Raw genomic sequence first — 25,580 nt, 5'->3', positions numbered from 1 at the left:
GTGTTCAACAGGTTTCACTATATTAGTGAGGACATTAACACCTCACAAGTGTAGTCAAACCTGTAAACACATATGGACACACATTCTTTGTCTCATTGAAAAACGTACCTGTGGCAACATTTCTGCAAATCACAAAATGTGTACCAATACATACATATCACTGTATCACTGTTTCCAACAGAAATTAACACTAGATACAGTATAACGTACTCTGTTACTAACGTAACCTTGGTTCCCTTTATATACGGTGCACTCGGTTCATTCATGCTCACCAGACACAATAGAACAACTCCTTTTTCTCTGATTACTGAAGCTCATAGAATAACGCAGTGAAACTGCACGAGCCTATGGTAGTACAGCGGAGCTGAGCGAACCAATGGCTGAGCAGTGAATCTATACAACAGGTGAGAAAGCCCGTCAGATATCCCTCTATTTAAGCGGGCATTCTGCCATAGGGAATCAGGTTAATTCGACTGAAGCAATGAATGCCAAGTCGTGCGGCATGATAGGTGACACAGTACTCGTTCCCGTTATCACAGGGAACCAAGGTTTTGTTAGTAACCAAGTACGTTCTCTTTCGATACGGTTCACTCGTACTGCGTCGCTAGACGCAATGGGAACTCAGGACACATACATAAAGGCCCAAGGGTGCAAAGGCTAAGGTAGGGCGATAAAATGGACCAAAAACAAGGGAATTAGACTACATGTCGGAGCCGGATGGAGGGTTCTAGCAGGTTGAGCTCATGTAGAGGTCAAAGCCCAGCTTACACAGACATGTTTCCAAATGATAGTATCTTGCGAATGTGGACGGCAAGGACCAGCCGGGGTCCGCACAAATGTCGCCAATGGATACTCCGCTGGACCATGCCCAGGAAGAGGCCATGCCTCTGGTAGATGTGCTTTAGCCCCGATGGGGCACTGTAGGCCCATCGAAGCATAAGCCAACGCAATCACATCCACTATCCAATGGGACAGTCTTTGCTTCATGACCAGAAGTGCCCTTTGGCGTGGCCACCGAAGCACACGAAGAGCTGCTCTGACTCTGAACGGTGCAGAGCGCTCAATATATAGTCTTAAGGCCTAAAAAGGGCAGAGTAAATGAGACTCCTGCTCATCCTCAGATTGGGAGAAAGCAGAGAGAGTAATAACCTGTGCTCTGTATGGAGTAGAGAGCACCTTGTGCACATAGCTGTTTCAATGTTTGAAGACGACCTTACAGTCATTAGGCCCAAACTCAAGGCAAGAAGCACTCACTGAGAGCTTGTCCTTACGTCATCCACTCGCTTGACCGATGCTACGGCTAGCAGGAGGGCAGTTTTTAGCGAAAGGGGCTGTAATTCTGCCAGCTGGAGTGGCTCGAAGGGAGGGCCCTGAGGACCGTAGACGGGCCCTATGTAGGGACCGTGAGGGGGCGAGGCGGGTTTAGCCTTCTAGACCCCTTTAGAAAGCGAACAACCAGGTTGTTCTTGCTTACGGACTGTCCGGCCACAGGAGCGTGGAATGCTTCTATGGCTGCCACATAGACTTTGAGAGTGGAAGGGGTGCGAACCTTGTCCAGCAGCTCCTGAATGACAGTACCAGTGAAATATCACAGGATGTCGGGTTATCACTCCGAACTGCGCACCAGTTGGAGAAGACAGATCATTTAAGGGCGTAGAGGCATCTGGTGGGAGGTTCTAGCCTCAGAAATAGTGTTCAGGACTCTTTCAGGGAGGTTCATTGGCTCCCATTAAGGGGCCAGAGGTGAAGGGCCCACAACTCTGGTTGGGGGTGCCAGATGGTTCCTTTCACTTGGGAAAGGAGGTCTTTCCTAAGGGGAATTGGCCACGGGGCTGCTGAGAGCAGCTGTGTCGACTCTGGGAACCATGGCTGGTTTCACCAGAGGGGTCCACCAGAAAGACTGTGTGACTGTCCTCCCTGATGACCTGAGGGAGCAGCACGACTGAAGGGAAGGCGCATAGGGGAAGGCTGGGCCATTCGTGGGTTAGCTCATCCCTATCCCTCGAAGAGCTCAACCTCTGCCTTCCCGAAGATATTCCAATCATGTGAACTGTCTGGGGTTGAAGTGTCCACTCTTCCGAGGACACGTTGCCCCGGAACAGCATGTCTGCCCCTTGGTTCAGTCTGGCCGGCACATGCGCCAATCTCAGTGAGTGCAGGTTGGGTTGTGCCGATAAGAGGAAGCATCTCATCAGTTTTTACAGAGGTCTCGAGTCCACCTTGGTGGTTTATGTAGGACAACACTGCCATCTTGTCCAATCGGACTAAGACATGGTGCCCCCTCAGATCTGGCAGGAAGATTTTGAGGGCCAGAAAGACTGCTAGCATTTCCAGGTAGTTGATATGAAGCCGTTTTCCCTCCTCAACCAGGAGCCAAGACCACCTTGGATCAAGACCACCTTCCTTCTGGAGACCATTCCCAGGTCCACGCCAGATTAGAACCAACTAGAGTCCTTCCAAGGGGTCAGGGCCAAAATGCCGCCGTGATCCACCTTGATGTGGAGGCGTCCGAGACACCAAGCGTGGGCTGGAATTTGGTGTTCCCTTTCGTAGTCACTCCGAGTTACGTCGGATGACGGAGAATGGGGGTTTCGCCAGAAAGCCTATCATCTTCGAGTATTAAAAAAACGAGCCTATGGCAATGAAATGCCATGGGTCTGCGGAATTTGCATAATGTATCTCCGCCCCACCGCGTGGGTATTTAAGGAGAGACACCTGCAACAGCAGATCATGTTTTCGCTTCGGAGCCAAGAGCATCTCTTCACTCCACAAGCCAAATTCTGAGTTTTCTCAGGGACTACATCTCTTCGAGACGAGCGAACTCTCCGGTGTTGGTGTGACGGCGGTATCCAGCGAGTTTCACATTGCCTGCGAGCTGAGCAGTGGTCTGCCAGTCTGTGTGTTCTCCCTGGTCGCTTCAACATCCGCAGAGTTTTTCCTCTCACTAAAGAGCTGCACGCGGCACGTCTTTTTAAAGACGCGTCTTTCTAAAGACGATCTGCCCGTGTTTTTCTGAGTGTGGTATTCTGATAGATTCAGCTGATGGGCGCGAGCGCTGTTTTGAGTGTTTGGGCTTTGATCGCGCTCAGACAGCGCTCGTGGGTGTGTCACGTTCTCTCACTGGGAACGTGACCATCGCAATGTAACGGTCGAGACTCGATGAGCTCAATGAGTGAGAGTCCCCTCATCCACACCCCGATCTATTTTTCTCCACGTGAGATAATACTTCGGCTGGTGGCCAGGGTGACCTAAGACGGCAGGTTTGGAACTAAACCGACGAAAAATTCCTCGGTCCACACCCCGTCTTTCACATTGCAACCTGCGTGGTCCCAGGTGAGTTCGCCGGCCCGCCCGCGGGCCTGCGGTCTCATTCGGTCCCCCGGCTTCTGAAATCATGTATCACCGCATCACAAGGTGAGCTGGAGACCTCTAGAGATGATGGCTCGTCTGTGCTGCCGTCCTCGGATGTGCTAGCATAACGAGTTTGATCCAGAGTGCACAGCTATGCTTCCCGGGCTGCCGCGAGTATCGGGCTTGTGTGGAACCTTCTGCCATGTCCCGAGCACTTAAGGCTGTTGATTGTTTTTTGGGGGTGGTGAACCCAAATCCTTTCTACCCGGACGTGCATGAAGAGATCATGAGATCGTGGAAGTCTCCTTGACTTTTCGCGACTGCTCAGTGGCCTCTTCCGCCTTCTCTGCCCTTGTAGAGGCCGCGGCCTAGGGTGCACTGGGGTTCCCCCTGTGGAGTGTTCTGTGGCAACACTTATGTGTCCCCACAGCGCCTCCACCTGGCGTGGCGACTCTTAAGCACCCCTCCAATGCCTGTAGGTTCTTGTCTACTCCGGTGGCGGGGACCTATAGAGCTGCGGGGCAGGCTGCCACCTCACTGCGTGCTATTGCCATCCTCCTGGGTGTTCAATGACATGCACGAGGGTAGGGCTGATTCAGGGCTCATCCTTGAGCTGCCTGCCGTCACCGACCTTGCTCTCCGAGCGACGTAGGTGACCGCACGCTCCCTGAGTCAGGTGATGTCCACATAGGTGGTCAGACACCTCTGGCTAACCTGGTTGATGTACGCGAGGCTGAGTGATTTCGTTTCCTCAACTCCCCCATATCCCAGGCTGGCTTCTTCGGCGGCGCGGTCGAGGACTCTGCCCAACAGTTCTCGGCCACCCCGAAGTGGACTGTGGCTATTTTGTCTGACCCCGCGGCTTTGCTGCCTCCAGCTGCCGGCTCAGACGCCTCAGTCCGCTTGCTGCCGAATGCGCCCTCCTGCAACTTCCGCCCCCTCCCGCCCGGCCCCCAGCAGCACCGGGCCGCGCAGTGGAGGTGGTCGCAGGAAGGCGCCCCTGCCCGTACCGGTCCCGCAGCCCTGCCAAGGCCAGGCTTGCGGCGCTCCCGTTACGGGCAGCTCAGATGTGGGTTGCAGTTCTTCAGGGAGTGGTTGCAGGGCCACTCCTTCCCCCGGTGGAGGGCTGGGGGAGAATCTTTCTAAACCAAAGAGCTGCATCCCATCTCTGAGCCCTCAGAGGGCCGGACGACAGTGCGCGACGCTCCCAGGCCTTGCCGCTCTCGTCCCCCTCTGTCTCTGAGGGCGCGGATGACAGTGTGTGCCGTCTCCGGACCACACCACTCTCGTCCCCCTCTGTCGCCAGACCCCTGGCAGAGCAGACCCCTGTGGAACGCTGGTCCTTCCCTGGTCTCCTCTGTCAGGACGCGGAGCATGACCGTGCCCCCGCACCGGGCCGCTATGCCACCCACGCCTGGGCCGGTCACTCCGCTTCGCTGCCCCTCCGGGGGGACGTCTGTTGTTCGGATGTTTCCGCTGGTTCAGTTCTTGGGAGCTTGGTTAGAGCTTCCCTACCTGTCCCGCTGGGTCGCCCGAACTTTCAGGCTCGGCTATGCGATCCAATTCGCACGGTCTCCTCCCCGCTTCAGGGGAGTCCGTTTACTTTGGTCGGTGGCAATGCCCCGATCATGAGAGCGGAGGTTGCCACCCTGCTGGCGAAGGGTGCAATCGAGACTGTCCCTCCAGCCGGAATGAGGTCAGGGTTTTACAGCCCGTACTTCATTGTCCCCAAGAAGACCGGTGGGTTACGGCCAATCCTGGATCTGCGCGTCTTGAGCCGCTCCCTTCACAGGCTGCCGTTCAGGATGCTCACGACCAAACGCATTTTCGAATGCGTGCGGCCACAGGATTGGTTTGCAGCGATAGACCTTAAGGACGCCTACTTTCATGTCTCCATTTTACCTCGACACAGACCGTTTCTTCGGTTTGCTTTCGAGGGGCAGGCATACCAGTACGCAGTTCTCCCATTCGGGTTGGCTCTGTCTCCTCGCGTCTTTACGAAGGTCGTCGAGGCAGCCCTTGTTCCCCTGCGCGAACACGGGGTTCGCATCCTGAATTACCTCGGCGACTGGCTAATATTAGCTCACTCTCGAGTCCAGGTTTGCGAACACAGAGACCTAGTGCTCCGGCACCTAGCCCGTCTGGGCCTTCGGGTCAACTGGGAGAAGAGCAAACTTTGCCCCGTGCAGAGGATCTCTTTTCTCGGTATGGAGATAGACTCGGTCGCCATGTCCGCGCAGCTTACGAGCGAGCGCGCACACTCACTGTTGACTTGTCTTCGACAGTTCGAGGGCAAGAGTGCGGTCCCACTGAAACTTTTTCAGAGGCTCCTGGGGCATATGGCATCCGCAGCCGCGGCAACGCCACTCGGATTGGTTCATATGAGACCGCTTCAGCTGTGGCTTCGCGATCGGGTCCCGAGGTGGGCATGGCATCGCGGTACGCTCAGAGTTCCAATAACTCCGACCTGCCGTCAGTCCTTCACCCCGTGGCGGAACCTCAGCTTTCTACGGGCCGGAGTTCCCCTAGAACGAGTTTCCAGGCATGTTGTTGTCTCCACAGATGCCTCTGCCACGGGCTGGGGCGCCATGTGCAATGGACATGCAGCCGCGGACTCCTGGACAGGACCCCAGTGCCTCATGCATGTCAATTGCCTCGAGTTGCTGGCAGTACGCCTTGCCCTGCACCGCTTCCACGCGCTGCTCCAGGGTCAACACGTACTTGTCCGTTCGGACAATACCGCGACAGTAGCGTACATCAACCATCAGGGTGGTCTACGCTCTCGCCGTATGTCGCAACTCGCACGCCACCTCCTCTTATGGAGTCAGAAGCACCTGAGGTCCCTTCGTGCTATTTACATTCCAGGAGTGCGGAACCTTGCAGCCGACGAGCTGTCACGGCTCCGGCCAACCTCTGGCGAATGGCGACTCCATCCCCATTCGGTCCAGCTGATATGGGACCAGTTCGGGGACGCACAGATAGATTTGTTTGCCTCCCACGACTCATCCCATTGCGCCCTGTATTACTCCCTGACCGAGGGCACACTCGGCACGGATGCACTGGCGCACAGCTGGCCGCAGGGCCTACGCAAGTATGCGTTTCCCCCAGTGAGCCTTCTCGCACGGACTCTGTGCAAGATCAAGGAGGACGAGGAGCAGGTCATATTGGTCGCCCCATACTGGCCCACCAAGACCTGGTTCTCCGAACTGATACTCCTCCCGACAGCACCTCCTTGGCCAATTCCTCTGAGGAAGGACCTCCTTTCTCAGAGACGGGGCACCCTATGGCACCCTCGTCCCGATCTTTGGAGACTCCACGTGTAGCTCCTGGACGGGACGAGGCAGGTTTGAGTACCCTGCCACCTGCGGTGGCGGCTACCATCACTTCCGCTAGAGCGTTGTCCACGAGACACGTCTACGCGTTGAAGTGGAACCTCTTCGTCAACTGGTGCTCTTCTCGGCGAGAAGACCCCAGGAGATGCTCGATCGGTGTCGTGCTTTCCTTTCTGCAAGACGGGCTGGAGCGAAGGCTGTCTCCCTCCACCCTGAAGGTGTATGTGGCCGCTATCACCGCTTATCACGATGCAGTTGAAGGTAAGTCTCTGGGAAAGCACGACCTGATCATCAGGTTCCTGAGAGGAGCGAGGAGACTGAATCCTCCTCGCCCTCCTCTCGTACCCTCTTGGGACCTTTCAGTGGTCTTATATGCCCTGCAGAGGGCTCCCTTTGAGCCTCTGCAATCAGTGGAGATTAAGTTCCTGTCAATGAAGACAGCGCTCCTGGTTGCACTGGCCTCCATCAAGAGGGTGGGGGATCTGCACGCACTCTCCGTTGACGAAGCGTGCCTGGAATTCGGGCCGGCCTGCTCTCACGTGATCCTGAGACCCCGGCCTGGATATGTGCCCAAGGTTCCCACCACTCCCTTCCGGGACCAGGTGGTGAACCTGCAAGCGCTGCCCCTGGAGGAGGCAGACCCAGCCTTGGCACTGCTCTGTCCAGTACGCGCCCTCCGTGCTTACGTAGACAGGACGCAGTGTTTCAGGACCTCAGACCAGCTCTTTGTCTGTTATGGTGGGAAGCTGAAGGGAAAGGCTCTCTCCAAGCAAAGGTTATCCCACTGGATAGTGGACGCCATTGCTTTGGCATACCAGCAGCAAGGTCGACCGTGCCCCCTTGGTGTGACCGCCCACTCCACCCGGAGTGTGGCGTCCTCTTGGGCTTTAGCGCGTGGCGCCTCGCTAACAGATATCTGCAGAGCTGCAGGCTGGGCGACACCCAACACATTCGCCAGATTTTACAATCTCCGAGTGGAGCCAGTCTCCGCCCATGTACTGTCTTTTTCAAGCTAACATGGGAGCCGTTAGGTGTCTCGCTTGCTCGCCATTCCAATCCACGGACTGGATACGTGCGATATTTCCTCAGGTAGCCTTCCTCTCTGAAGCCCTGAGTTCCTCCAGCACTGTTGACGCTGGCGCCAGTGTCTATTGCCTGTGCGTTGGCTAGGTGCCTCCGTGTGCATGGTTCCTCCTCTGAGTAACCCCCACATGTGTATTTCCACTGTAAGCCTTTTTGAGCATGTGTCTTTCCCTCGGCAAGCCACCTTGCCACTCCTGGAGTTGAAAGTTGCCACCCCACGGGCTGGTCACTCCAGTGTTCCTCCATATGAAGCCCCCTCGGCCATATGTGTATTCTTAAGTCCTCCCTATGGGTAGGCATGCTGCGGCATATCTCCCCTGAGATATGCTTCCCAGTGTACCTTGGTATTCCTGTGTTAAGTAGGACTCCTTCGTCCGTGCCTATATCACGACAGGGAGGTCAGACTTCGCAGGGCACTGGAAGACAGCTGTGAAGGTGGCGTGATTACACGGGGACCCCCATTCTCCGTCATCCGACGTAACTCGGAGTGACTACGAAAGGGAACGTCTCGGTTACGGATGTAACCCTCGTTCCCTGAGTAGGGAACGGAGACGTTACGTCTCCCTGCCACTTCCGCTGTACCGCTGGGTAGACGCCTGAGTTCAGTCTCGGCTCCTCAGCGAAGACATGATCTGCTGTTCAGGTGTCTCTCCTTAAATACCCACGCGGTGGGGCGGAGATACATTATGCAAATTCCGCAGACCCATGGCATTTCATTGCCATAGGCTCGTTTTTTAATACTCGAAGATGATAGGCTTTCTGGCGAAACCCCTATTCTCCGTCATCCGACGTAACGTCTCCGTTCCCTACTCAGGGAACGAGGGTTACATCCGTAACCGAGACGTTTCAGCCAGTACTGTGGGGCTGCATGTGAAGCAGGCCCAGCTGAAGTACTGATGCTGCGGAAAGTGGATTGAATGGTCACCTGTTTCTCCCTTTTTCTCATGATCAGGTTTCCTCATTTTGAACAACCAATGATCTCGTAATGATCGCGTAATTAAGGTTGATTGATTCATTGATACATTATAATTTTTATTTAAGGTCACAGTCCGAGTTCCTATGCATGAGAACTGGAATTATTATATACCAGGAAGGCTGGCAGAAGAACAACCCTGATGTTTTTTTTTTGGTCAATTTCAATTTATTTAATTTAAATTAAAAAAAAGACAGTGTACATTTGTACATTAATCAACATTCATAAATGTAAATGTACTCAAATTAGCCCGAAGGCTCGTTTTCATTGGTAGTCAATTTGTCAATTTGTCCGATCTTATTAGGCCTAAACAAATTATAAACAATTCTGTAAAACAAGTTATACAAAAAGACTAAATATAAAAAAGACAAAGTAAATAATAATAATATTTATAATAAAGTTAGAAACATCAGTGAATCATACATTGTTGATTATGAAGAAGCCATTTCTTAAAATTATATTTAAATGAGTTAAATTATGTGAATTCTTTAATTTATTGTGGTATAGAATTCCACCTATGCAATGGTCTGAAAGAAAAAACAAAGGACCCATCTGAACACAATCACTATAGCAGAGACAGAAAGGGTGGTGCCAACAGAAGTATTGGAATAATTTTTTCCTGCTGTATTAATGAGGGGTCCTGGGGGTCCTGGAGGTCCAGGCGGGCCTGCTACACCTTGTGGACCTGGAATAATTAAATATTAGAGAAAACTAAAAATATTTGATATTTATAACATACAGAATATAATTTTTTATTTGCATTAGTTGTAATCTTGGCTCTGTTGTTTAGTTATGGTATCTGGCTTAAATAAATTAAAAAAGAGTGAGGTTGGTGGCTTTATGTTTAAGGAATATTTAAAGGGCATGTTTGATGTATGACTGGCTTACCAGGTTCTCCTCAAGCTCCAAGGAAGGAATCGGTGTCTGAAAGGTAATGCAAATATGTTACATGTTTGTGCTGTAAGCCTAACTGTTCACATTAAAGGGGAAAAAAACTGTTTTAAACGTGAGAGAGGCCCCTAACCCAAGCAAAACCCATTGAAGCAAGCAAAGGCAGAAAGGACTAAACAGCTTACAAAGGCTTGGTGCAGTGAAACAGTGCTTGACAGTTGTGACATCCAAATGTATTAATATTTGTCACTGCACCAGTATGGTGTACAGCAAAAAAGAAATGACTCAAGCGGTGTACAGTTTAGAGATTTTACAGTGAATTAACTGCCATTTTAAGGTAAATAGGTCATATGTGCACAACAACATTACTCGTCTTTTTGCTTGCAATTTAGAGAAAACAATCACTTGTCTAACCTCTTGTCCAGTGTCTGTAATGTTGATGTCACCATCACCTGGAAGCAGGGCCGTAGCTAGAGGATTCGGGGCCCCCTGAAAAAATATTGATGTGGGCCCCCACCACCCTCCACCAATATCATACTGTACAATAGATGAACATGGAGGCCCACATAACAGAAGATGGTGATGTTGTTGTAAAACCTTTATTTTAAAAGTTAAATGTTTATATAAAAATTACAACTAATAAAAACTAACAAAAAAGCAAAAAAATTGTTAAATAGTAATAAAACCAATATTTAAAAAGTAATACATTTTTTCCCCATCAGTCTGTTATAATTCATAAATCAAAAAGTAAACATTTAAAAAATTGACAAGAATGCAGTCTAATTAAAAAAATAAAAGCATTCATTGTCTTATTTTTTAATAAAGATAATATGGAACTGGTATTATTAAATAAAGCAAATACATTTATTCATCCAAGTGCAGTGTGTTGTATTCGTGTTTTCTCGATGTTTTAAATATCATCAGCCGGCAGGTCAGATGCATAATGCAATGCGTCGTGACTCGTGTAATTTTTTTAAAAACTCTAGTTACAATAGTGTAAAAAGACCGGAATTTAGACCACGTAATCATTCGGTCGATTGCGGCGCGCACCGATAATAAAAAAATGACTGTACACGGCAGACTGTAGACGGAAGTTTTCTAATTCCCAGCGAAATAACAATATATAACCGGTCTTTAAGAACGTCTTGATCGACTGGGATACAACCACTCTCCTTGCCTCCATCTCCGTCTTTTCCTGGCATTTCTGGTACCTGATTTGTTTTCTTTTCCCCGACATTTTTCAGTCAGTTAGTCTCCTGCTCTTCCACCAACTTCATCGTTAACTTCAGGCTGCCGCCTCAACTCTGATTGGTTCTGTTCACGAGCTGGGGCGGGACTTACAATTTTATCGGGTCCATCTGATGTTTGTCACTGACTCTGACTGAATAATTAATACATACTTTAGGTCGGACTAAACCATTTTTATGGAGGTAAGAGAAGCAGATATTTGGAAAAATATTTACCCAAATTGCACGTTTTTGTGGTTTTCATTTAAATCTCAGGCATACAACTAATATAAATATTAGAATTATTCATACTACAGGGGCCAAAATAGTATAACTGCTGGATTTTGTAACTGCTATAATTGTCACCACCTTTCACCCCACTAGCGACGGCCCTGCCTGGAAGGCCAAATACCAAATCACAGGTGAACCAAACCATGGTGACCATGCGAACAGATTATAAAATGTCTTCAATACTTGATATGTGCCTATTCTACCATTAATCAACCTCTAAAAGTTTCAAAGTTAGTAAGGAGCTTAGAAATTTGCAGTCAGAGGAAGACAATTTATGTATGACCACATAGCCCATAAGCATGTAAGAGCTCTTATACTATGGTGCCTTACCAGTTTCAATCCAAGGGTTGAGGTTTAAGGTGGGGATTTCCCCACAGTTAACGAAATCGGTTGAACTTGTGAAGCGGAAAGGATCTCTGGGAACTCTGCCGATTCCAGTGTTGTCACAGATGATGCGGGCCAGCGACACAGAGGCCAGTGATGCCTTTTGTTTGGTGGTAAACACTCCTTTATTCTCCCACCATAACCTGAACACACCGTGACACCTGACGTTAACACCACTCAAACACATACTTGTCTTATGGACTAAATCAGGGCTGTCCAATCTTGCTCCTGGAGGGCCAGTGTCCTGCAGAGTTTAGCTCCAACCTGCCACAGCGCATTCACCTGGAAGTTTCCTGAAGACCTTGATTAGCAGGTTCAGGTGTGTTTAATTAGGATTGGAGGAGGATAGTGACCTTCCAGGAGAGGGATTGGACACCCCTGGACTAAATACACAAAGATCTTTACCTGTCACCCTCGCAAATGTGCTGGAACTGTGTAGAGATAAGGCAGGCAAAAAGAGAACCAACACGACCACCAGGAACAAAAGGCTCAACAACACCTCCCAACCAAATGTCAATGTTCTCAGGGGTGCCGTAAAGCTCAATCAGCCTGTGAGCCAATTCAGTGTTGTTTATCACCACAGCCAATTCTTGCTCATTCTGAGGTGCCGACAGTCCACAGAACCGACGACATGCATTATAGCCTTATGAGGAACAACAGATTAATACCCGCTATGTCTTCTAAAAAAACACATATATAGTGATAATGCAGCATGAAGCTGAGTTGGCTTCACATAGTTCAGATTAAAGGGTTCCAAGACTTGGTGTGCATGTGTATGAGTCCAGAATATTTACCTGGTATAGCGTTGTCACGACTTCTTTGCATGGTGAGGGATGACACGAACATCCCCTACATGCAGCAAGAGTTTATTAGCATTTGCAAATAGTAGGCATATACCACACATTTTAGATGCTGCATTTACCAATGACGACTAGGAAAATGCCTGATACTTGCATATGAAGCCATAAGATTTTCTAAGAATGAAAAAGTTACTGACCTGCAATGAAGCAAGGCATCTCTGATAGGATGGTGTCATTGAGGGTTTTCCTACGTGTGGTGCACATGTTACTTTTTACACTGGTAAAGGGCAGGTGCTCTCGTCCATTATCCTTGAACTGATCGTTGACATGTAGAAGACCACCATCATTAGTCAGGTCTCGCAGTTCCTTTGCTAGCCCATCCTCTGCTCCGTAAATCTGTCCAGCATCTAGAAAAGCTGTTAGAGCATTGATCTGTTCCTGAACTTTGGGGACCCCACCAAAGATATAGGCGGTGTTTCCAGAACCACAGGCTGGTGATCAACGGAAGAAAGGGAGACAGGAGTCAGGAAGCAGGCGTTGATCTCCTGGAGGAAAATTATAGATTATAGATTATACAACAACAATAGTGGGGCAATATCTGACAGAAGGATAATCTTTGACTGACCGGAATTGGGAAGCAGGGTTCAGAGCGCTCACAGCTCTCATTACAGTTGAGGCCACTGCTGAAGGACCTAATGCTTGGTGAGGTGGGCGTAAAAGTCAGATCGTGATCAACCCATTGCCCAAAGATGGTAAGCATGAAGGTAAAGTCACGATCTCTCTCGACATCAGTATCTGCAGTGCTTAGAATACGATTGGAAACCAGTCTGACCTGGATTCAATGAGGTAGACAGTATTCAGACATGGTTAATTGATTGGTGGCCTACTTGATTGACAAGTGGACTTCAGTAAACTATTCATAATCATCTCCATTATACCATGCGCAACGCTGCACCATTAAACAAATTGTTGGGATCCCACCCTTTGGCCTGGGAGATGTCATCCTCATAAACAGCAGGCAACCAGCTGGCAAAAGGGGTGTTGGATGCACCAAGAAGTGGGTTATTCCTGGGAATGATACATTTAGTTGCTTAGCGAGGCAAACACTAAGTCTTTGATTAAGACTACTCTGAAAAAGGAGGGCAAAACAGACCTGTTGTTGAGGACATTGTTGGCAGTTCGATACTTGTTTATGTTGGGTATGGTCCTACAAGAAGGGGGCCGGGCATGAGCAGCACAGCCTGTCAGACGTGTAATCGTGTTAAGCTCGTCTAGAGTGAGCAGATCTAGGGGAAAACACATAATGACAGTTTATAGCAAGGAAAATCAGTCAGTGATGGATGTTTTCTGAGCTTTGCAAGTTTTGCAACATGTTTTACTCATACTTGTAGCATTGATGGACCTCTTGTGTACATGATGGGCTTTCTCACTGATCAGTCTAAGTGTTTGCCCCATGTAGTCTGCGGCTCTCACAACCTCTTGTGTCTTTTGAGCTGGCTGTTTCAGCAGACGTAGCTTGTCGGAAGGCTTGATGACATCTTTGCGCACCCTTGCTAAACTCCTGGAAGTGGGGAGATTTATAAAAATAAAATATATCAATGACTGATGATGGAACAGGAATATTGAGCAACATTTTTACAAATTTTACTCTCATCACGAGAATACTTGTAAGCAGCATCTACTATTTGCTTTGCTTTTATTTGCTTTTACTCAGCTAGAGCGCTATCGACCCTTTAAACAAGGGGAGTACAATCTTACGCTACCTGACTATTGAGGAGGCCTATATAAAGGCCTACAACTTCAGTTATCAACAGCGTCAGCCCATGGCATGCTTAGACTCTAAGGGAGTGTATTCAAACCCGTCCCCACTGGGAGGGAGTACTAAAATGAGCCCCAGTGGTGTAGGGCGAATAAACTAAAGCTGTGGGTAGCCAAAAAAAAAAAAACACTAAGCCCAAGGGAAATGGAGGCCTCAGTTATGAGGCCAACACCATTTTCAATTACAATTAATTCAACATTGAATTAATTAATAATTCAACTTGACAATTAATTCAAGGGCCCTACTGTAGATAACCAACCTAAAGACTATCTGGGAATTCCTAGCTACAATATACAGCTCTGAAAGCGGAGACCTCAGCATTACTGCTTCCAAATCTCTCTTCCCAGAGAGACAAGTATGACAACGCCCAGAATATACCCGCATGGGAGGTTTAGGAGTAAGGGAAGATACTCATCCCAATTCCACTGACTTTGGTCCATGTAACACTCTATCATCTGCAAGAGCGTTCTATTGAATCTTTCCACTTGCCCGTTCGAAGCCGGATGATATGGTTTGGTCCAGGTCTTGGTTAATTGTAACAGGCGATAAACCTCTGTGAACAATGAACTCAGTGTGAATCTCAAGGGGAGCCCCAAAGCGTGAGATGAAGTCAAACACCAACCTCTTTGCTGTTGTCTCAGCTACTTGTTCGGGGACAGGGAATGTCTGTACCCAGCGAGTAAACTGGTCGATTATAACGAGGATGTACCTGTTGCCTGACTTGGATTCCGGGAATAGTCCTAGGACACTAAGGTGTAGTCAGTCCATAGGCATGCCGCTCACAACGTGACCAAGAACGTGACTTCGTCCCTTATTCCTGCAACCTGTGAAAAACGCTCTGCGAGGCGCTTAATACACTGTTCCACATCTTCAACAAAGATGATTGTCATCCAGGTATATCAGCAAAGTGTTCCACTGCAACCCTCGTAGAACTAGCTCCATGGCCCTCTGGAATGTGCTGGCTGCATTACACAGACCAAATGGCATTCTGGTGTACTAATATAGTCCATAATTCTTCACAAAAGCAGTCTTGATTCTGTTTTTTTTTTATTGATTTCAATCTACCAATATCCTGACTGAAGGTCAGTGTTGAGAATCTCTTTGCACCACCCAGCCCATCCAGGCATTCCTCTATTTTTGGTAGGGGATATGCGTCCTTGATGGTAAGATTATTAAACTGGTGATAATCTATGGACCAGCGCTCTCTTGAGGCAATTCATACCTCACTTGTGAGAAATGTCATAGCTTTTCATTTGATAAACTATTTTACTGATAAAATCATCACAGCAGTGCTGACAACATGTTTCTGTGCAAGTGTGTCAATACTGTTTGTGTGTGCCAGCGGTGGATGTTTTGATTTAATGATTTAATTGCTTTAGACTTAGGTATGGACAGTGGAAAGATTCTGCCTCTAGTTGGTGTTGTACCAGGTAACAAATCAATGGCACAGTCACTGGATTGACTGGATCACTCAGGAAGTAGATGTGGTGTTGCGTTGGGCTCATTAGTCACAATAGTGGTTCTCACAGGCATAGGAATGATTGGCTTTAAACACTTGGAGGAGCAGGTGGGATCCCACTGCTTGATCTGTTTCTCACACCATGAAATTTGTGGATTGTGGTTTTGCATCTAGGGTAAACCAAGGATGACTGGGTTGTGTAGAGAGCGAATGACGAAGAGTAATGTGACGTGTAGCCAACTATGGTGTCCCATACTCGGAATTTGTGCTCTGCATTTCACCCATCCATGTGCACACACACAGCAGTGAGTATTGAACGCACACACACACACACACACACACACACACACACACACACACACACACACACACACACACACACACACACACACACACACACACACCGTGAACACACACCCGGAGCAGTGGGCAGCCATGTTTGCTGCGGCGATTGGGGGTTAGGTGCCTTGTTCAATGGCACCTCAGTAGTGGGTAATGAGAGTGGAAGAGAGCTGTTCATTCACTCCCCCCACCTACATTTCCTGCCGGTACTGAGACTCGAACCCGCAACCTTTAGGCCACAACTACTAGGCTAACTATTAGGCCACAACTTCCCAAAGGTGTGTTGTTTCGGTGTGTAAAGGTCCAACTTGCAGAATGAGATCAGTAGTGATGTACAGTACATGGCCGGTCCCCAGGGGGCATCCATCTAATGCTGCCACTGCCAAAGTAGAATCGCAAGGAATTAGTGGTATCTTATGCTGTCGGACTAAATTTTCATCAATAATGTTGTCTGCAACCCCCAAATCTAACAAGGCCTTAGTGGTGATGGTATCTGACTGAAATGTTAATTTTACGGCCACTTCAATACAGGCAGTGGTTTGAATAGCGGAAATCAACAAACTCACCCTGCTGTTGTGTGTTTGAGGGGATTGTGTCAGGCAATCAGCTCTCAAATGTCCCGCTTGACCACAATATAGACAGAGATTGTACCTGATGCAGCGTTCATGCTCCTCTGAGGAGAGATGAGTTAGTTCGACTTGCATAGGCTCAGCATCATCACTGGATTGATTCATTTGACTGAGAGGGCTGGTGAAAGGTCTGTGTTCTTGAAACAATCCTTTGACAAAACATCAGTTTTAATGTGTCCTCCACCCGTCTGCACAACGAGAGTGCGAAAAGACCAAATTCAGCTGTGGTATTTCTTCTCTGGCGAAGTGCAAGCTGTTGTGCAAGCTGTTGCACTCCTTCCTCCCTCAGAATGTTTGAATACCTCACTTAGTCATTGAATAAAGTCATTGAAAGTGGTGCGGTTCAATCCTTGGGCAGTGAACACACAAGAGAGATTTTACTATCATCAGTCGGGTATAACGAGGGCTGTTGAGACAGGAACATAGAGCATTGCATAAGAAAGCCTTTACACCAGCGTTCGTGACAGATGAGCAGGTTGTGGTTCTCTGTCTTTAAACAGTTGGTCCGTTTTACAACATGATTCAATTAAAATCACAGCGCTACATGCATGCATGCTGAGGAACTTTTACCATATGACTGCATCCAGATATTATTTAATAATCTAATTTTATATTTAATAACTAATTTAAAAGGCTGTGAGATAATCACCATAATGCTGGTAATGAAGGTGATGGCAAGAAAATCCCACATACCTTGACAATTTTTTATATAAAGTTTTTGATGAAAATGTTTTTGTTTAGATACAAGATTTTTTACACTCCTTCCCTCCCCAGGGAGCAACACTACCTCTCCTGTCAAAATGACCCAAAGCCTAAAAATAACACTACTTTTTTTCCACCAGAAATCTTAGGTAGTAATCTTAATTGCCTACGCCATAACTAAATAGGCCTATAGGCTTTTTATATTATTTACTTCGAGTGTATTTATTTTCGAGTGTCTTGGCTTGATGTGTTTTTATGAGTTGAACTATCCCTACACCCAAAGAGCACCAGGATAGGGATTCTACACCCCGCGCAGCACTCCTTGCTCCTTTTGCACTCCTTGCTTTATAAAATATTATCTTTAAATTCATGCAGATTTTTTATTTGTTTTACTCTAAAATCTTGAATAGTTCATTTAAGCATGTTTTGTTTTTGTTTTACATTATTTCACAAAAAAGACCTAAAAAAAGACCTCAATAATGCACTCAGCCATTGAATGTGTCTGCTGACCTCTAGTGGAAAACAAAATACATTAATCTGAATTTTATGATTATTGCCACTAGAGGGGCCTATAGGTTCTCTATGGAGAAGATTCTATAGAGCAAATAAACTGGAATATAAGAACAAAACTCCAAATTCACTCTTTATGCATTCAGAGAGATATTTAGACATAAAAAAAATCAATCTTTTGTAAAAAATAAATAAAACAAAGTAATTTAAATTAAAAATTAAATCAATTTTATATATATGGGATGTGAATGTGTTCTGCATTGGGGATATTCTAGTGTCTCATCCCTTCATTTGTGCGTGTGTATGTTCTGGACTGTGCCAGATTTAAAAAATAAATAAAAAATAATTTTATTTTTGAAGAAGAAACAAAATCCCCATTTCCCAATCATTCCTTATGGGGGTCAAATTGACCCACAATAGAAGGCTTTGTTACTGTTTTTATTCCAACCACAAAAACTCCTTGAGTCCAGTAAAAAAAATTGTGAGTATTCCCATTTCAACTGTGAAAGTTTGAAGCAAGCTCTTAAACAACAAACCATCAAACAAAAATATTTGGACACATTCTAGTTGTTTAACGTTATCAGATCATGTTCATAGTTTAAGTGATGAACTGCACCTGTGGAGACTCTGCTAAATACATAATTTCAACTTTGAAAACGTTTCAACTTTTCAAAAGTACGAACACTTGATGTAAATGATCATGATGTCAACATGATTTTAGTGTGAAGAAAAATCCGGCAGACTCTCATAATTCATAACTATTTTACGCTTTGGTGAAATGGCAGCAAATTTGGATTAATTTCTATAATTTTTGTACAATCTGCTTACGGTTCACTGACGTTTAGGTTTAGGGTGGACATTCATGCTTAAATTATTTTCTCAAAATTGTACATTTTCATACAAAATGAAATCATATAAATTTATACAAAATCACCTACTCGTTTTCTAATGAGATCAAGTTGCAAAAAAAATCGCTTTTAAACTTTTTCTGTGTAAAGTTAAATCCAATTTCAACTTCAGGCCATGACAAGACAACACAACTTGAATTAATGGAGGGCTTTTATATATTATTAATACAAATTTAATTGGAGAAGTATCAATTTAGTTGCCGAATAATTAACATAATTTTAATCAACAAAAATTGTTCACTGATGAAAACTAGACAACATAGTGACGAAACGCGTTTATCCGTTTAGGGCCACTGTAGAAACATGTCTGCGCATTTCAATGTAAGCGGACCCACGGTGTATGTAGATAGAAATGGCTCATTCTAAGGTAATAAAAACATAATTCATTGAGTAAGGTCTTTTTACACCACTGAAAACATAGTTATGTATATGATATTGCATTTCTGTCAACAGATCCTCCTAAATATTACACGATGCACCTTTAAGTGAACATAAGCATTCGGTGTTAAAGTGACAGCAGTGTAATAACCTGCTGCTGTCCGTAATAAATGTTATTCAAACAACAAAAGAAAAAGAGAAAATCAAAATCAGAAAGAGAAAGTTCTTGTGTTACGGAATGTGGACTCAGAGAAATGCATATAATAGTGAGCTTTATGAACAGCACTGAGCAGAATGGAGAGAGTGAGTAAGTATGCAGTTCAAATATACTTTAAAGGAGCACTTCACCCATTTCAACATTAATCTTTATTGAAAGTGGGTCATATGATGTAGTCGAAATGTAAAAGAAATTTTGAATTTGGTGCCCTCTTGACCGAGAAAAGACAGAAAATAACTTTTGGGCGCATTTGTATGTAAGACAACAACTCCCACAATGCACCACATTGCACAGCTCCGCAAGCCACTCCCAGTAATCCAGAACAGCAGCGCAAACATCACAAATCACTCTTCCGTCTACAAGGCTAACGTTAGCTGCCACCAGAGTTAGAAATTCATTTCACACAAAATGTATAGTTAGTTGGCTGTGGCGAGCCGAGGCACGTGAGATGACTGCGCGAGGCCGGTGGTGTGAGTGATAATGAACGACACCGGTGAGACGCACCGGTCTCTCTCGCGTCTCTCACCGAGGAGCGGACGCATAAAACGAGGAGCGACGACAGGGCAGATCGAGTGAGGAACAGGCCTGATTTTATGTTGTGTTTTGTTTCTGTTGTGTGTGGCCAACAGTGAGGGGCTGCTGGCTTATACTTTTGTTTTGTATTTGTTTATTTTACTATTAAAATGTTTAAATGTTTGCCGGTTCCCGCCTCATTCTTCCCACAACAACGAACCCCGTTACATTGGCAAACTCATTAGCGAATTACTCCTCGTTTGTATTTCTTTCTATATGGTGAATTATTGCATGAGACCTGGTTCAGTCAGAACATGCGGTGCGACACGAGGATGGTTCACATCACAACACAAACGTCCGTGTGCTCGTCTGATTCAGAGGTTTCGTCCAGGAGAAATTGCTATCGTTGAAATTCTCTGCAGCAGACGGACTCTATCTGTGTCCGTAGCGCACAGCGAGAGCACAGGCACCAGCAGTCCGCCCAGCTCGAGCCAGTCCGGGCTCCTCGTCCGCCTCCTGTTCCTCCATCAGCCTCAGCTGCTCTTCGCTATATTGCGGCTCGTATAATTAGCCACGAACATCAGTTTCGAGCAAAAGATTTTCAAAATCCTCGTCTTCAATATCGTGTGTCGTAAATTCAGGCATTATGGTAAATCTAACTCCTTGAGCGCTTGTTAGCTTAGCTTGCTGTCTTCCAAGCAAGATGGCGGATTAATAGTTTAGTTTCTTCAGGTTTAGTCCCACCCACTGATCTGTGCACGGAGCGAATAGGCCGGTGGGGTGAGTGGGTCCCACGCCCTTGAATAATAATGAGCTAAAGGCTGTAGTTTTCTTAATATGCAATGAAATTTATCTTCCGTCCTATCGTGACGCAAAATGACGATATTTACGTCACGATAGGACGGAAGTAAAACACTTAAATCCTTTTTTCTCCCATCTCAGAAAAAAAACAAGCAAAATTTCACCATCATTATAATATATGACTGGGTTTCTAACAATACAAACCTTAATGCAAATGGGTGAAGTGACCCTTTAAGACAGTGGATAACGTGGAAATGATGAGAGATCGTGGATGGATGGACAGAGGGCAGGTTAGATGCACACACCTCCTCTTGGTCGGATATGGTGTTGAATATGGTGGTGTGGTAGCTTGCAGGTAAACAATGGAGACACAAGGGAGAGGAAGATGCAGGAGAATGTTTACCGTATCACTGGAGATTATTGCTGGGTAATCGCACTGTGATTGGCTGAGGTGAGAGCCTGGCAGATCCGTGACATCTTGACTGAATAACTTGAATATTTTTTAATAAGCATTAATCTATATTTCATTTATACAAATAAGTATGTATGTGTCTGCTTGAAAGAATGAAGAATGTTGTATGCAAGTTGTTATCATTCATATATCATTAATTGTTTCTTTAGGAGAAGTGGTTTTATTCAATTTTAAGATAAATTAAAACATGTCGCAGCAGTTAAATATGTGTCTGTATTGCATGTTTAAACCATAATATCAGTCATAATAATAGGTTAATAGATGCTTTCTCCAGGAGTATATGAGTTTGGAAATTTTAGAGAAACACTTAATAGACGCATTACAATTTAACTAAACCCATTCGATTTTAGTCGACTAAATCTACTGTAGATTTAGTCGACTAAAATCTTATGATATTTAGTCGACTAAAACTAGACTTCAACTAAAAACAATTCAGATGACTAAAATATGACTAAAACTAAATGGCATTTTAGACAAAAGACTGACTAAATCACTAAATCAAAATTTGCTTTCAAAATTAACACTGAATTAGAGAGCTCTCTGATCATAATTGTTACTAGTAAGGATTGAATTGCAAGAATTGAATTCTCCATATGCTCTCTAGTTTAATTCTTACTAGTAAAAATGCAATTACGACGAGTAATGCTGGGGACATTTTAAAGGTGCCATAGAATGGAAAACTGTATTTAACTTGGCATAGTTGAATAATAAGAGTTCTGCACATGCAACTGACATACCTTGAGCCTCAAACACCATTGTTTCCTCCTTCATATGTAAATCTCGTGTTTGCAAAAGACCACTGAAAAACGGGCGAATCCCAACATAACACCAACTGTCACTTTGGAGTCGGGATCATTAATATTTACGCCCCCAAATGTGCATATACCAGCCCATGTTCTTGGCCAGTCAGTAACATGGATCTCATGGATGTTATGTTCCAGGCTGTGCAGGGGATGTGAGCACTTTTCACATCCTTCCCACAGAACAGAACTGTCAACAGGCATGGTTGATGTTTATCTATAACAGGATACCGCACCATTTTAATTCAAAGTTGTTAGTTTGCTCTGCATTTCACCACTGACATTTTTTCTAACCTGGGAAAATATCAAGCAGGCTTCGCTCAGCGTTTGATACTAGAAGAGGGGGCGATTCCAACTATATTGCCATTACAAGCCCTACCGCAAGCAGTAAGTAACGTTAGTGATTTTATCCACTTCTTGATTGTTGAAGCCATTTCTGTTTAAATCGAAAGTTTCTAAGTGAGCTAACAACATTAACAATAATTTACCCTTAGTAGTCGAGATCGAACGCAAGATGCTAGTAAAGTAATGGTAACCTTATAAGGTTATTTATAAGCTAACTAGCTAACTAGCAGGCTCCAAGTAATGAGCATAGATAACTAAATAGTATGACAACCATATTTACACGGCTCCAGCTCTTCTGGGGGAATACCGAGGCGTTCCCAGGCCAGCCGGGAGACATAATATAAAAATACTATACATGACCCTTTCAAATAAGGTAATAACAGCCTATTTCATTCTAGGGACAAATCCTAGGGTTGTAAATGGACATGTAAAACCGTATCTGGAGAATTTTTGCCCTTACCTAAGCCACATACCTTCGATGTAGATATCAGAGAACAATTTAAAATATTGTATCAGTGCATTGTATGGCACCTTTAAGCTAAAACGGCTTGCCATACTCCATTGCTTCTACTGGAAAGCACAAGATTCAAATGAAAACTTCACTGCAAAGCGTCACCTGGATCCTCATATGCGCTTTATCTCAATACTCACGTCCACACCTCACTCTTGTATAGGAAAGTAAGACATTCACCAACTAATTAGTGCTACAGATGAAGATCTTGCTGTGCATTTTGAGGGGTACACATCTAGATTTGTTGCCCACATATCATATTGGTGAAATACCCTGTAATTATAATATACTCTATATAACAGCAAAAAAACACACAAAAAAAAAACACAAATGGTTGTTTCCACTTCACCAAATATGAACTACCTCTTTGTGCAACTGGTTTAATTGCGTTTCTTATGAAACACATTTTTGCACAACTGGGACAATACAAATATAAAATTCATTGTTGGTTACCTTTAAAAGCACCTACGTCATTAAGCACAATATAGTGTCTGTTATATTTTATCAAAACTTCCTTGGGCATTTCCTTACTGAACTCCGCTGCACCTATATTTTCCAAAGAAATAAATAAAAGGTTTTGAAAAAAACTCCTGAGATTTCGTAACTCCAACATTTATTGACAGAAGCACATGACACAGTACACAGTAAGTTGCTCATTTACAGGCTTTATTTTACCCTTTGATGTGTAATACATATTATTTGTATTCATGCTCATTAAATGTTAGGGCCGTTTAATAACACCTTGACCAAGGCAACACTATAGCCTATATGAGAAGCTTTCTCTGTTTTGCACAACAGAGGGTTTATGGGTAAAGACTGGTGCAAATCAACAAATTGAACATTGACAAACAAAAATGGTGCACATATCTCATTACTCAATTCTCTATTATCATTTAGTGATCTGCAGTAAACATCTCCAGTCACCTACTTATGTTTGTATGAATCAGTGGGCTATTATCATAAAAAATAAAACGTTTACAAGTTTTATTATCGTATTTATGAGTCTCCTATTATCACCTAGGAGTTTCCAGTCCTGTTCTTGGAAATATACCTTCCTGCTAAGTTCAGCTCCAACTCTAATCAAACACACCTGAACCAGTTACTGAAGATCTTCAAGAACACTGGATAATTAGGCCCCAGTTTCACAGACAAGGCTTGAAGGCCATTTTGAGCTGTTTTAACTGAAAGCAATTTGCACTGATCTTATTTATCTTATATGTCAGTGCCATTGTTTTGTCTCAAGATGCACACCAGTAATGTTTTTCTTTTCTTAGGCACGTTTATAAAGGCTACTTAAATGTCCTTATTGAACTAAGGCCTAATCCTGGCTTAATCTAAAACCTGACCTAGGTGTTAAAGCAGGGCTGTTACTGAGTTTAGGAAGGACTATCCCTCTTCTCTGTCCTACTCAGTGTGCTGCTGAAAGAGAAATGGTAGAATTACAGCAGAAAAAAACATTCTCAAAGTTGAACTCAGAGCAGGTGTTAGTTGGCGTGAGAGATGACACATCCACGTGGAAGGGGTTTTCAATAAAGTTGAAAATCTCCTTGTGCTCATTTACATCTTTGAATCTGGATTCAAATTCCCCCCTCAGCTCTTCCCAAACATTCACAAATCCTCTGTGGCTGAAGTGCTGAAGATGGGTCATTTGTGGTGACAGCTCTGAGTTTGGGGAAGTGAAAGAATTCTCTGTCAGGTATGTGCAGCTATTTTGTTCTGATTGCATTCAGCATGTTGTTTGGAAGCTTATCTCTTCCTTGAAGCTGCAAGTTCAGAGTGTTCAGGTGACAGGTGATGTCAGTCAGAAAGGCTAGATGTGTGATCCAACATGGGTCTTCCAGCTCTGGCTCCCATTTTCCTTTGCTGTCCAGGAAAGTGCCAATCTCAGGGAGGAGGCTCGGAAACCGTTCAAGCACTTTTCCACTGGACAACCATCTCACTTCACTGTGCATCCGTAAATCACCATACTCTGTGTCATAGTCCTCAATAAACTGTCGGAACTGTCTGTGGTTCAGCGCTCTGGAGACGATGAAGTTTACCACAACAACAACTGTTTGCAAATGTATTATTTGATGTATTATTATCACCATCCGTGCACACACTTGCTAGACCTGACCAACTGAGATGTTTTTTTTTTATCAAAAAATGTCAGAAGTGCATTCAGAATGTCCTCACCTCTCGTTTGACCAACAAGTGGAAGTAAGCCCAGGATTTCTTCTCGGAAAGACTTTTCTTTAGGGAACCTCACCCAAACAAACAACTGAGCAACATCTGGCATATCGTTTCAAACTTTCATCCACCGCAATGCTGAAACACGGTGCTGCTGACACATCTGCACAGAACTGGTCACTCACATCTTTGCCGATGTTTTCAATACGCCTCAGTATGGTGGTATCAGATAATTGCATCCTGTAATTTGCTTTACAATTGCGTCCTTGTTGTCAAACTCAGTCTGAGAAGTTTTTTTTCCCCTGAGCCAAAATCTCAAAAGATGCCTCAGTTAAACGTTGAGCTGTAGAAATTGTCCAGTGTATGAGCGTTTGTTGTCCAGAAAGAGAGGAGGAAAGCTGCTCCATTATTCTTTTCCTTATTTCACTTCCAGGTGGGTACCTTTCCTTGAATTATGGGTGCGTCGTTTATAAATGTTGCTTCATATTTCTGAAGACAATTTAGAAAAGTGTCTTTAGTGTCCCAAATTATTTGAATTGTGACTTTAATTGTCGACCACCTGTAAACTGTGAGTTTCAGTTTCTTAAGGACTGTTCACAGGTGCATGTGCAAAAACTGTTTATGGTTAATTGAACAAACATGGAAAATATTGTTTAAAAACTTTCCAATAAAAT

General features: G+C 45.1%; 1 pseudogene; it reads right to left on the bottom strand.

Annotated features, from left to right (window-relative positions):
* Positions 1-1,390: 1,390 nt before the first annotated feature.
* Positions 1,391-25,015, bottom strand: LOC130087051 (myeloperoxidase-like; annotated as a pseudogene).
* Between the last annotated feature and the right edge of the window lie 565 nt (positions 25,016-25,580).

The sequence above is a fragment of the Rhinichthys klamathensis genome, unplaced genomic scaffold, assembly GCF_029890125.1.
Source record: "Rhinichthys klamathensis goyatoka isolate OS25496 unplaced genomic scaffold, OSU_Roscu_1.1 h1tg000104l_1, whole genome shotgun sequence".
Classification (NCBI taxonomy): Eukaryota; Metazoa; Chordata; class Actinopteri; order Cypriniformes; family Leuciscidae; genus Rhinichthys; species Rhinichthys klamathensis.
Note: the sequence above shows the minus strand (reverse complement) of the source record. Positions and strands in the feature narration are given on the sequence as shown.